Source organism: Sceloporus undulatus, chromosome 3 (assembly GCF_019175285.1).
Source record: "Sceloporus undulatus isolate JIND9_A2432 ecotype Alabama chromosome 3, SceUnd_v1.1, whole genome shotgun sequence".
NCBI classification, from domain to species: domain Eukaryota; kingdom Metazoa; phylum Chordata; class Lepidosauria; order Squamata; family Phrynosomatidae; genus Sceloporus; species Sceloporus undulatus.
In genome coordinates this window covers 46,689,066-46,702,430 of record NC_056524.1, presented here as the reverse complement: position 1 = coordinate 46,702,430, position 13,365 = coordinate 46,689,066, and the positions used below count along the sequence as shown (strand labels likewise).

Genomic DNA, 13,365 nt, shown 5'->3' with positions numbered 1-13,365 from the left:
AGAGGGGGCCCACTAGAACCACTGGAATTTAGGCTAGTCATTAAAAATCTATTAATTCCAATGGTTTACTCTAAATACAAGCTGGAAGCCACCCAATAAAATTCCTATGCAATGAGGCAGACATTACAAATCTATGTAATTCTTAGTCTTCTGAACACATGTGCCCTTAACTGTCTTTAAAATGAGAAATTGTATATGTGTGTGTGTGTGTGTGTGTGTGTAGGGAAGTATGTGGGTGTGGATGTGAAGGACTTCTGCAGCACCTTTGAAATTGGTTTATTTTAGCATGAGCTTTTGTGGCTATCAATCCATTTTTTAGAATTACTGATGCAACTGGAATTACAGCCACATATGTATTGGCACTTCCATGTTTCAGAGGGTGCAGTTAGATTGTAATAAACTACAGGAAGATGCAAATTGTGACCCAGGTCACACAAATCTTCAGGAAGTTGAATAACATATTAAAATCTGTCAAGCAGTTAGTCTGTACTCTTGAGGTATGAAAGCAATATTTAAAACAGTACTTGAGAAAGTTAGTACTTAAAGCAGTACTGTGTATGTGTAAGTGCCTTCAAGTTGCCTGTTGACTTATGACATATATAATTCTCTTAACATAAAATTCAAGACAACTATGAAATATATTGAAAAATAAATTATTTTTCAAAACACAAAGAATGTAATGGTACATTTCTAACTGCTATATTGTTCTCCATGTTAACATCATTTTTTTAAAAAAAAGTTTATTTTTTATGTTGGAATCATTCCATGATTAATAATCCCTCAAAAGATATGATTAACTTAATTTTATACTGTGATCCAGATTTTCACCAATAATTGGTATCCAGCAAGCATATCTTTGCCCATCTGCTCTGTATGCTAGTTACAATTTTAAAACAACTATTAATCTTTTCTAAATAGGCTCTTGACAAAATTAAGTAAGCTAAGTATCTTGCATATATCTTGGCCCCGGGTCAGAATTTTACAAATATACAATATATTTTTTGCAATTATACTTAACAAAGATCCTAGTTTTGCATTATTATTATTATTATTATTATTATTATTATTATTATTATTATTATTATTATTATTATCCCGCCTTCCTCCCAGTCTAAGTTAAAACACTATAAAACATACAAAATACAAGTTTAAAAAACAAAGAGTTCAAACAATCAAAAACATTACATTATTAAAATTTAAAGTTTAGAACTCTTTATAACAAAAACAAAACAGCATCCATATCATGCAAAAACCTGGTAGCATAAAAATGTCTTTACCTGCCGCCGGAAAGAAAGCAGGGATGGAGCCATCCTGGCCTCCCCAGGGAAGGAGTTCCAGAGCTTGGGAGCAGCCACTGAAAAGCCCTTTCTCTTGCTCTCACCAAACACAACTGAGAGGAAAGTGGGATAGAGAGAAGGGTCTCTCCTGATGACCTCAATATTGTCAGGGGCTCGTACAGGGAGATACAGCCCTTCAAACAGTCTGGACTCAAGCCGTATAAATCTGAATACCAAGAGAAATTGCTCTTCTACTGTCTTTGTCTAATATAGGGTCAAATTTCCCAATAGAATCATAGAGTTGGAAGATACCTCAAGGACCATCCAGTCCAACCCCCTGCCATGCAAGAACACATAAAGCACCCTTGACAGAGGGTCATCCAGCCTCTGTTTAAAAACCTTCAAAAAAAGGAGACTTCACTACACTCCAAGGACACTTCACTACACTTCCACTGTCAAACCACAGTTCTTCCTAATGTTGAGGTGGAATCTCTTTTGTTGTAGTTTGAACCCATTGGTCTGGGTGAGATTATTTGGAGTTGTAGAAAACAAATTTGCTCTATCTCCAGCATGGCATCCCTTCAAATATTTAAACAGGACTATCTTATCACCTCTTAACCTTCTCTTCTTCAAGCTAAGCATACCCAGCTCCCTAGGTCATTCCTCATAGGGCATAGCTTCCAGACTTTTCACCATTTTACTGGCTGTCCTCTGGATACACTCTAGCGTGTCCACATCCTTTTTGAATTGGAGTGCCCAGAATTGGACACAGCATTCCAGGCGAGACCTCACCAAAGCAGAATAAAGTGCTACTATTACTTCCCTCCAACTAGACACTATACTTCTACTGATGGAGCCTACAATCACACAGTTGACTCATGTTCAACTTGTGGACTACTAAGACTCCTAGATCCCTTTCACATGTACTGTTGTCAAGCCAGGTATCCTGCATCCTATAGCTTACATTTCATTTTTTTCTTCATAAGTGAAATATAAATAAGTGAAATAAGTGACCATCAGGAGCTAGCCTGAAGAAAGAGGCTCCTCCCTCCCTAACTGTCATCTTTCGGCCTCTGAGGGAGAGAGTAGGCTGGCCCAGTTCCATCAGGGGCTAGCCTGAAGAAAGAGGCTCCTCCCTCCCTAACTGTCATCTTTCGGCCTCTGAGGGAGAGAGAAGGCTGGCCCAGTACCATCAGGGGCTAGCCTGAAGAAAGAGGCTCCTCCCTCCCTAACTGTCATCTTTCGGCCTCTGAGGGAGAGAGTAGGCTGGCCCAGTTCCATCAGGGGCTAGCCTGAAGAAGAGCCCTCCCTCCGGTCCATCTGCCTTGGTCCAGGCCTCAGAGGGAGAGAAGAATGCTGGACCTGATTCCCTCCCCCCCCTCACCATTCCCTTCTCCTTTTGTGTCGTTTCTTTTAGATTGTAAGCCTGTGGGAACTGTCTGTTATCCCCTCTATTGTAAACCGCTCAGATTCCCAGTGATTGGGCGGTATATAAAAAATAAACCTAAACCTATACTATTATTAAATATCTTACATTTCTCTGTGTTAAAATTTATTTTGTTAGCTTTGGCCCAGCTTTCTAATCTATTATGGTCATTTTGAATTTTAATCCTCTCCTCTGGGGTGTTAGCTGCTCCTCCTAATTTGGTGTCATATGCAAATTTGATAAGTATGCCTTCTATTCCTTCATCCAAGTTATTGATAAAGATGTTGAATAGCACTGGGTCCAGGACAGAGCCTTGTAGGACTCCACTGGTCACTTCTCTCCAGTATGAAAAGAAGCCATTGTTGAGCACCCTTTGTTTGGCCAGTCAGCCAAGTGTAAATCTACTGAACAGTTGCATTGTCTAGCCCACATTTTACTAGCTTGTTTGCAAGAATATCATTGTGTACCTTGTTGAAGGCCTTACTGAATCCAAGATATGCTACATCCACAGCATTCTCTTCATCTACGAAACTGATAATTTTTTTTTAAAAAAGCTAAAATTATCTTGACTTGTTTTTGAGAAACCCATGTTGACTTTTTGCGATTATGGCATTCCTTTCAAATGCTTATAAACACTCTCTTTAATGAGCTAGTTTAGATTTTTTTTCTGGTATTGATATCAGACTAAATGGGTGGTAATTGTTTGGGTCTTCTTTTTTCCCCTTTTGAAGATGAAGATAACATTTGCCCTCCTCCAGTCCACTGGGACTTCTCGTGTTCTCCAGGAATTCTCAAAGATTATTGCCAGTGGCTCTGAGATGACCAATTTGCTTATACAGGTGGCCCTCCATTTGTGCGGGGGATCTCTTCTGGACCCCCCCCCCGCCAAATGGAGGCTCACATGTATTCAGGTCTCATAGGCATCCCCAAATGCACAGCCCGGGTGCACACACCATTAGAATTAACAGAAGTCACCCCTCCGTGAATAACTGAGGTCGCGGATCTGAGATCCATGGGTTAGGTATCAGCATGCTTAGTATATTTTTAATTTTGCAGATATCATTTATTTGGCATTATTACTCCAATTTTATCAATGTATCAAAGGAATTAAATTTTAGATTTTTAAATCTTATATGAATTGTCCCCTGCAATGGAGGGATACATGAAAAAATTGACATTTGTGAATTCTATTTTAACTGACTTGATTTACGCTGCCCAGACTAATGTGTGATTTGGAACATAACTAGATTTCACATTTCACATATGTGCTGGAAGGACCTAGAAATGACTAGAATGGTGTTCTCTCTAGCAGTCTTCAGATCCTTCATTGATTACTCTATGGCCAATTTCCTTTGGAAGCCATTAATTTCAATTATTATTTTGTGTGATTTATACTACTCTTTTGCAGGTTAATGTGGAAATTGAACAGACTAATCAGTCCATCCCTACTTCAATGGGCCATTTTTTTATGTGTCAGGTTGAAAAAGGACAACCATAATACAAATATCTTGAGGCAGTGCTGTGCCTCTGGTCAGCATGAACTAAAGATATAGCTTTAGATACAGTCATATAGCTAATCAAGTTCTAATTTCTTAAGTACTCTTCTTTCCTGGCTGGAACACAGTTGATGAACTGGAATAGAGCAGTATACAAAGGGATCCTGCAACACCTTTGAGGTTGAGAGAAAGAAATTGATAGCATAAACTTGCACAGACTTAAGTCTACTTCAGGTTTATGGAGTGAAGTGCCTAGGAACAGACCTTCATAGATGTGAATGAGCTGGTTGTATGTATGAATAGCAATAGAAATGCAAAACTTTTGGTTATGGTGATGAGATGACAATTTTAATGATAGTTGTAGGGATAGAAAGGCAGGAGGAAAGATGTTGTCTAAAGCCAAAATGAGTAGATAAATATATGAATGGTGGAGGGAGTTATTGGAATGTAGTGTGATGCTGGGTGGGAAACAGAAAGGAGATGTGATAAATTGGCCGAGATAGCCCTCATGAGGCTGTGGTGTTAACTAGTATTATAGTATGTGTACTGTGTCAGGAAACCAGTTTCTCTGTTCAACCTGCTGTTGGTGGACTGGAGTTTGTGGATATATTTCAGTTCTGCTGTTTCTCTTTCAAATCTTTCTTTGTAGTGTTTTTGTTCAGGGACTGCTGTTATGAGGTCCAATATGCCCAGGAAGACTGAAGTGTTCTGCAAGTGATTTTTTTGTATTACCATTCCTGATGTCTGATCTATGTCCATTAATCCTTTGGCACAGAGACCGGCTTGTTTGCCCACAGGGGAGTGATGCGATTAAATGCTGTGATTACATTTTCTGAGTAGAAAATGACTCTGTGGACTATGTTAGACTGGATCAATTCGAGCTTGTAAATACCGATGAAGTGGACAAGCTTCTTGGAAGTATAAGGAGGACAACGTGCCCCCTCGATCCCTGCCCATCTTGGCTGACCACTCAGGGAGGGGATGCAGTAACAACTTTACTTCAATCTATAATTAACCCATCCCTTAGGGAGGGGAAATTTCCATCCAAGCTTAAACAAGCAGTGGTTAAACCACTCTTGACAAAACCCTCCCTAGATCCCCTGATAAGAAATAACTATTGACTACCATTCTTGGGTAAGGTGATCGAGAGGACAGTTGCCTTCCAACTTCAGGCTATCTGGACCCATTTCAAACTGGCTTCAGGGCGGGATATGGAGTTGAGACTGGCATGATCACCTCGGTTGACGATCTCCGTCTGAGCATTGACAGGGGAAGTGTGACCTTGTTGGTGCTCTTGGACATCTCAGTGGCTTTCAATATCATAGACCATGGTATCCTTCTGGAATGCCTGAGGGAGTTAGATATCGGGGTCACTGTGTTGCAGTGGTTCAGGTCCTACCTCTCGGGCAGATTCCAGATGGTGATGCTGGAGGACAGCTGGTCTTGTAAAAAAGAGTTGACATTTGGTGTCTCTCAGGGCGTATGTCTTCCATGCTATTTAACATTTACACGAAGCCACTGGGAGAGATCATCCGGAAACATGGGCCGGGATGTTATCAGTACGCTGATGACATCCAAATCTACTTCTCTATGTCTCGACTGCTGCAGTGACCAAGGATGGCATCTCTCCTCTAAATGCCTGCCTTGAGTCGATAATGGGCTGGATGAGGGAAAACAAACTCAAGTTGAATCCAGAGAAAACGGAGGTGCTTGTGATAAGTACCCCTGGTCCAGGGATGGAGATTTGTCAACCAGTCCTGGATGGGCCACACTTCCCATAAAGGATGAAGATCGCAGTTTGGGACTCATCTCTACAATTTTCATCTCATGTGGAGGCGGTGGCCAGGAGTGCTTGGTACCAACTTTGGTTGATATGCCAACTGCGCCCCTACCTGACCCAGGGGGACCTTGAAGTACTGGTAACCCCTTGTTTAGATTTCTGTAATGCACTCTACATGGGGCTATGTTTGTACCAAGTTCGGAAGTTTCAATTGATCCAAAATGCTGCAGCCAGATTGGTCACGGGAACATCTAGATCAGATAATATCACTCCAATCTTTACACTGGCTGCCGATCAGCTTCCGGGTGCAATACAAAGTGTTGGTCATTACCTTTAAAGCCCTACATGACTTGGGTCTGAGTTACTTAAAGGAACACCTCTCCTTATACAGTCCATCCTGCACTCTTAGAATATCAGGGAAGAAACTACTCAAATACACGAAAACCAGATTAGTTACAACTTCCCATAAAACTTTCACAGCCGCAGCCCCTGAACTATGGAACATCTCGCCAGAAGAGATCCGCCTTATTACTACACTGGAAGCCTTTAAGAAGGCACTTAAGATGGATCTCTTCCACCGGGCCTATCCATTTGATCTGCTATAATTGATCCTAAAGAACACCCCCACTTCTGACTCAATAGTATGGGAACAGACGATGATTGGATATTTTAATGATTGGTAGCAGTATTGCAGACTTATTTATAGATAACATTGTATTTGCATTTTGTATTATTGAATGTTTTTGCTGTAAAACCTCCTCGATCCACAGGGAGAGGCAGGAAATATAAATAACATTTATTATCATTATTATTATTATTATTATTATTATTATTATTATTATTATTAGATGTGTGGGCAGAATTGGCATCTAGGTGGGTGGCAAGGTCACATCATCCACAATATTAGACGTTCTTTGTGATATATACCATCCTCTGTCAACAATGGTCTTCAGCACACGGTGTTTTTCACTGCATAAACAAGCTTGTAAGAAAATGCAACTAAGTACTATATCATCATTAGGAAACAGACATCATTATCCAATACTGGTGGTGGATAAATAATAGTGGAACTTAGTATTATTCCTCAAAAGAGCAACATGAATCCTAACAGAAATGGGTATTGTTAGTGTATGAAAAATGGACAGCTGTGCGTTCTTCCCATTGGGCATGGTATGTAACAGATCATATGAATGCTTCTGTTTCATAGAATGAAGACTCATACAAATTAGAATATGTATCTACCACAATTGAAACCTCATATGTAATGCACATTTGACAGGAGGCACACATAGATGCTTTGAATAAGAATAGCATACAAATTAAGAAAATAAAAGTTAAACCAGAAAGGTGTTTCATATTACACAGTACACAGACAACACCAAGTCTGAAAACTATGTGAACCAGCCCTGATTCATCTTCTTCTTTGTGGATAGATCAACCATTATGCATAGAAAATTAATCTTCTTACATTGTAGCAATTCTGATAAACTATGAAGAGTTCAAGAGTTTATACTGTCTTTGTACTGATAAGCATTTCTTCTTGCTCTAAAATAGACATGTCATTGTGTTTGCAGCTGTTGTCCTGGCAACTTTCAGTACATGCTGAAATAGTGTTTTGATGGCAAAAAGCAGGCTCTTGTACTATCTTGGATGTTTCCTTATCCATTCTTGACACACAAATGCCATGGGGAAAATGTTACCACCTTGTAATACTTACGTTTTTTGCTTTCAAATTATAGGTAACTACAAAGCTACCCTTCAGTGACATCAGGTAGAGAATTATGTCTTATTTCCAAACACACAGACACCTCAGTATCAAATACATTTTCTAGTTTCTAAAAAAACATGATAAAGAAAAATGAAAGATACACTGTCAGGGATGGGCAAATTATGACCAGTAGGCCATATATGACCCCTGGGCTCAATTTTGTGGCCCCTGAAGCCCCCCCCCCCATCTCACCCAAATGTTGTGATTGTTCAGGTATTTTCTTGCCCAAATCATGCAGAAAGCTCTCTATAATCATAGAAATAGAGTCAGAAGAGACCATAAGGGCCATCCAGTCCAACCCCCTGCCAGACAAGAATACATAATCAAACCACTCCTAACAGATGGTCATCCAACCTCTGTTTAAAAAACCTTCAAAACCCACCACTCTCTGAGGCAGCGTGTTCCATAGAATCATAGAGTTGGAAGAGACCGCAAGGGCCATCCAGTCCAACCCCCTGCCATGCAGGAAGTCCAGATCATAGCATCCCCGACAGATGGCCATCCAGCCTCCGTTTGAAGACCTCCAAGGAGGGAGACTCCACTACACTCCAGGGGAGTGTGTTCCACTGTCGAACAGCCCTTACTGTCAGGAAATTCCTCCTAATGTTGAGGTGGAATTTCTTTTCCTGCAGCTTGCATCCATTGCTCTGGGTCTTAGTCTCTGAAGCAGCAGAAAACAAGCTTGCTCCCTCCTCAATATGACATCCCTTCAAATATTTAAACAGGGCTATCATATCACTGTCGAACAGCTCTTACCACCTTCTTACTGGAATCTCTTTTCCTCTAAATGCAGTATCACTTTCTGTTGGGTATTTTGAGAGAGAGTGCAGAGTAAAATGGAGGTGTTTGATCTTTCTGTGGAGTTCCTGCATGAGGAACTAGGGGAAAAATTGGTCCCTTTTCTCTAAACAGTGAGACAATTTGGTATAGCGGTTTGCGTTATGGTCTAGGACTCAGGCAGATTAGAGTTCTGACTAATATTACCATCACCATGAGAGTGATCTCCAGTGCAAGGAGAAATTGCAATAGGGACTCTGTTTCTGCTTGTCACATTGGAGATCACTCATGGAGGGGTGGAATGTCCCAGAAAATGGGTTTTGAGAAAGTGTCAGGCTGGGAGCCACAGTGTAGCCACACAACTACAGTGGTTATTCATTTGTAACACACTAACACGATTCTGGCCATTTTGCTTAAATTATTTTACTGTTTAAATTTTGAATTTTTTATACTATTTTACTTGTACTCCACCTGAGATATCACAAACTACAGTAGGCATCTTCAATGAATTGTTGAAGAGTAAATCAACCCTTTTGTAAAGTTGATTGATTCCATGGGTCTACTGTGTTGAGAACAGCAATAGGATTTAGGCTATTGTTGCTGTTCTCTTCATAATTATTGGTAACATTTGATTCATGTGTGATTAATAATATTCCCACAGAGAAACAGATATTTGTGAGTAATTTACTGAAAACAATCTGCCCTAGATATTGCCAAATGTTTAAAGATCACTGTGTATTATCACAACATGTTTTTCGACCTATGTCTGGAGAACACACCTGGTAACAATTTAAAAAAATTGCAATGATAAAGTCAAATGAAGTGTTAAACCCCAAAAGCACCATATGCAAAATGACCCTAGTAAGGTCCTTACTCAATGACAGGATAAGGCAAATAGATCACCCAACAACAGGGATGGGGAAAGTGCCCACAGATTTAATTTGCCTTCTCCAGGTTCTTTTTGTGCTGCCTTTAAAGCCCTCAGATACTCTCAACATAAATTATATTTCACAAAATCCATTGTTGACATTTGGAACAACAGCAAAGGATTATGCAGTTTGTGGGTAAAACTGCTTTTAGTCACCCCAATCCAACCAGTCTGGTATTAAACTTTCATTGCCTCTTCCCAGCTTCCGCCACAGAGAAAAATCAACAGAGCAAGAACAGAGAAAGAAAGAAAAATAGGCAAATGGCACACACACACACACACACACACACACAGACAGAAGTGCTTTTGACTTTTTTTCCAGATTGGAATGTATCCAGGTAATCAGTTCAGTCTTCCAAACTGAGGTTTCACAGGTATCAGTACCATCCCTTATGCTTTTTAACATCTCCATGTGGGAAGTCATCTGGAGTTTTGTGGTTGGGTGTCATCAGCATACTCATGATACCTGACCCCAAACACTAGATGACCTCCTATATGTATCATCAGTATGCTGATGACATTTATTTCTATCTGTCTTTTACAACTGATGCCAAGGAGAGTGTGGAAGTCATGAATTGTTGAAGATTATCACATGGGAATAAGAAACGCTAGAGAAGTGCATTGCTACCGTCATTATTGCATGACCGGGGAAAGATTTTCACATGACGTTGTCCACCTACCCTTCTTGTAACATCATGGAATCATTGTGCTAGTGGAATAACTCATTGACGATAAAAAAAATGTCAACAGCTTGCTGATAGAGATTCATTAGCAAAAGTGTGAAAGGCAATCACATTTCAATAGACCTATTGAGAATTCATCATTAAACCTTCCAGAGAGTAGATTATTGCACTACACTCATTAAAATGGGGCTACTCCACTTTAACTGATCTGGCTGCCTCCTGTTGCATTTTGGGGTTTATAGTTCAGTGAGTCCTAAGAGCTGTCTGGCTGAATATTCTAAATGCCCCTTCCTAAACCACAAGACCCAGAATGCAATAGGAGGATAATATCCTAAATTGAATTCCCCAGTCTTCCAGTGTGCCTGTTCTTTCTGTGTTGTGCTTGTGAGTCACAGGAGAGTTTCTCAGTGGCGAAAGAAGACTTATTTTTCTCTCTGCTAACACAATCCCTTCTGCAGATGTGTGGAATGTAAAAGTGCCTTTTTACTGCTTGTGAATCATTGGCCCGGTACATACCGCCAAGAAGCAGCGTCCAGGTGGCGATTCTAGGGTTAGGTACTGCGCACCAACTGCATAGTCCCTAACCCTAGGACGTATTGGCATCATCGTAATGACGGCCTCCCATCCATATGGGGGCCACCAACGTGACATAAGTGGTGTGCAGCGTATAGACATTGCTGCACATTGCTTAATGGCACACTTGTGATGCCCCCGTGGCTTCGGAAGAAGAACCTGGCTTTTCTGGGTTCTTTTTGGGGCGGCGGGATGCCGCACAGTTTGGCTGCTGCGGCGTCCCTCTGCAAGAAAACCAGCTGCCTTCAGCCTGCCCTTTCGGGGAAGTATGTACTGGGCCATTAATGCCCTGTTATTGCGACCAGTGTGAAAGTAAGTGTTTTAATGTCACCATTGTATCGTTCTTGCTTAATAACATTAAAATAGTGCTATTAAACTGTAAATAGCCCTCATGTGATAACCTCTGTTGTCTGGATGCAGGTGAAGCATTGAATGTGGGTGAATGAACTGAAGTTTAATACAGATAAGATGGAAGTTCTGTTAGTCAGTAGGAAAGCTAACCTAGAATTGGGATTTTAACATATTATGAATGTTATTGCACTCCCTCTGAAAGATCAGGTTTGTATTATGAGGCTGCTTTTGGAGTTAGCATTGTTTCTGGAAGACCAGGTAGCTGCTATGTTCAGGAGTGTCCTTTAGGCAGCTTTGGTTGGTGTACCAGTTGTACTCTTTCCTATGGAGGCCAAATATGCCGGCAGTGGTTCATTAATTATCTCCTGATTAGACTACTCTAATGTGATCAATGTAAAGTGTGTCAGCATCATAGAAAACATAGGAAGCTCCCTTATGCTGAATCCGATCTATAGTAGGGCTTTGATAGGATACTGATTTGGACTACAACTCCTGGAATCCCCTAGGCTGCATGGCCAGTAACTGTATTTCCAAGTTTTGGTCTGTCTCACCAAATACTGTATAAACTTTGAGAGCAGCTCTTCACTTCTTGAATAATTTAAGAACCAAGGAGAACAAAGAATTATAAGGAACAAAAGAAAAACAGCTTTATCCTAAACAAAATAGTCAGTCGCTCTCCATACAGTTTTTTTTAATGCACAATATTTTATAGCTGCAAAAACTGAAGTGCAGTTGTGGCTGACTAGTCTTTTAAAACCTTTTTGAGTTTGTGGAATTACATATCACTGGTCTTTGAAAAAATATTGGTGGCATTTACGAAAAATGTCCTTGAACAGGCTATTCTTAGTTTTCAAAAAACATGTCCCCCACCCTTACTTAATATCTATTTAAATTAACAGTGATGGCCTGCCATAGAATTATGCACATTTCTTAAATTACAATCCTGTTATATTAGCTGAATTTCCTACTAACTGTCAGAAACCATGCTAAAATTAGAATGCCTTTCGGAAATGCAAATATGGGCCAGGATCCTGCATAGGGACAAGCAGTTATGAGATGTAGCTATGATAGTCTCCCATCAATTCCTCTCCACCAAACCCATCTTTTCTCAGCTGCAGCCCATCTGAATCCAGAGAGCTGACTAAGAAATGTCTTATGTCCAAAACACACTGCAGAAACAATCCAGTTTAAGACTGCTTTAACTGCCCTGGTTCAGTGCTACAGTATCCGAATTATAGTTTATTGTGGCACCTGAGCTCTCTGACAGAGAAGGCTGCATGTCTCTCAAAGCTACAGCTCCTATAATTCCCTAGCATTGAGCCAGGGCAGTTAAAGCATTCTCAAACTGGATTATTTCTGCAGTGTGTTTTGTAACTGAGTTTGTGGGGCTGCCACAGGGAAAAGACAGGCTTGTGGGAAGGATTTTTAAAATTCAGTAGTGAATTCCAACCTCATTCCAAAAAAGCAAATTGTAATTGTACATGTCTTATCCATCATAATTCAACAACAGGATTCCATATGTTTTATGTTATGCAGATGTATTTCCACCGTATACAGTCCCACACCCCAACATATCTGGCTGATCCTTTCTAAAGATTCACATTAGCAGACCCTTTGATTTTGCTTTCATGTTTCTCCTAGCTAGGTCTAGATCTTCCACATCTAATGCCATCTGAGCTGGGGACATTAGTGGGGTTTAAGACCACAAGGCTCTACCTCTTCTTACAGCAAATTCCAGCTGAGTGAGAAAGAAGAGTTGAGGAACAGTAATAATTACAAAACCTTTTGACATATATGTTATTTCTCCATCATTTCTGAACTCCTTATTTTAGTTTTATTGCATATTACATATTTCAAGAAGTTCTGAGAGAGGAAGCATGAGTCACATTTTATTGCCTGTCTTCTTTCATGCTTGTTGAGGGAAGAGTTCAAAAACCAACCAAACAACCCCCTCCCCCAACAACAACAGATACGTAGATCTGTTCTGTACCATAGAAATATAAAGGAAAACCCTTGCTTTGCATGACAGCCTACACACCTATAAGAAATTACTGGATCAAGGCAATTATTTGCATTCTCGAATCCAGTTACACATGAGTTTACCCCAATGAAATTAACAAGGAATAATTAAGTACTGTATAATACAAATTTACAGAAATAATTTCAAATATACTCTTCTGAATCTTGGCCATTTTCTATGCAATAGCTCTAACGACACAAATGGCTTTTTACATATAAAGAGATAGTTGTGAAATTAGAACTTTGCTATAAACCCAAGTTGCAGGGCTTTAGGTGATGCTCAAATG

General features: G+C 40.1%; 1 protein-coding gene across 2 annotated transcripts in view; it reads right to left on the bottom strand.

Annotated features, from left to right (window-relative positions):
* The window catches only part of EPHA6 (EPH receptor A6), a 264,534-nt gene that overhangs the window by 55,096 nt on the left and 196,073 nt on the right, over positions 1 to 13,365 (bottom strand). The gene's annotated exons all lie outside the window — the stretch shown is intronic.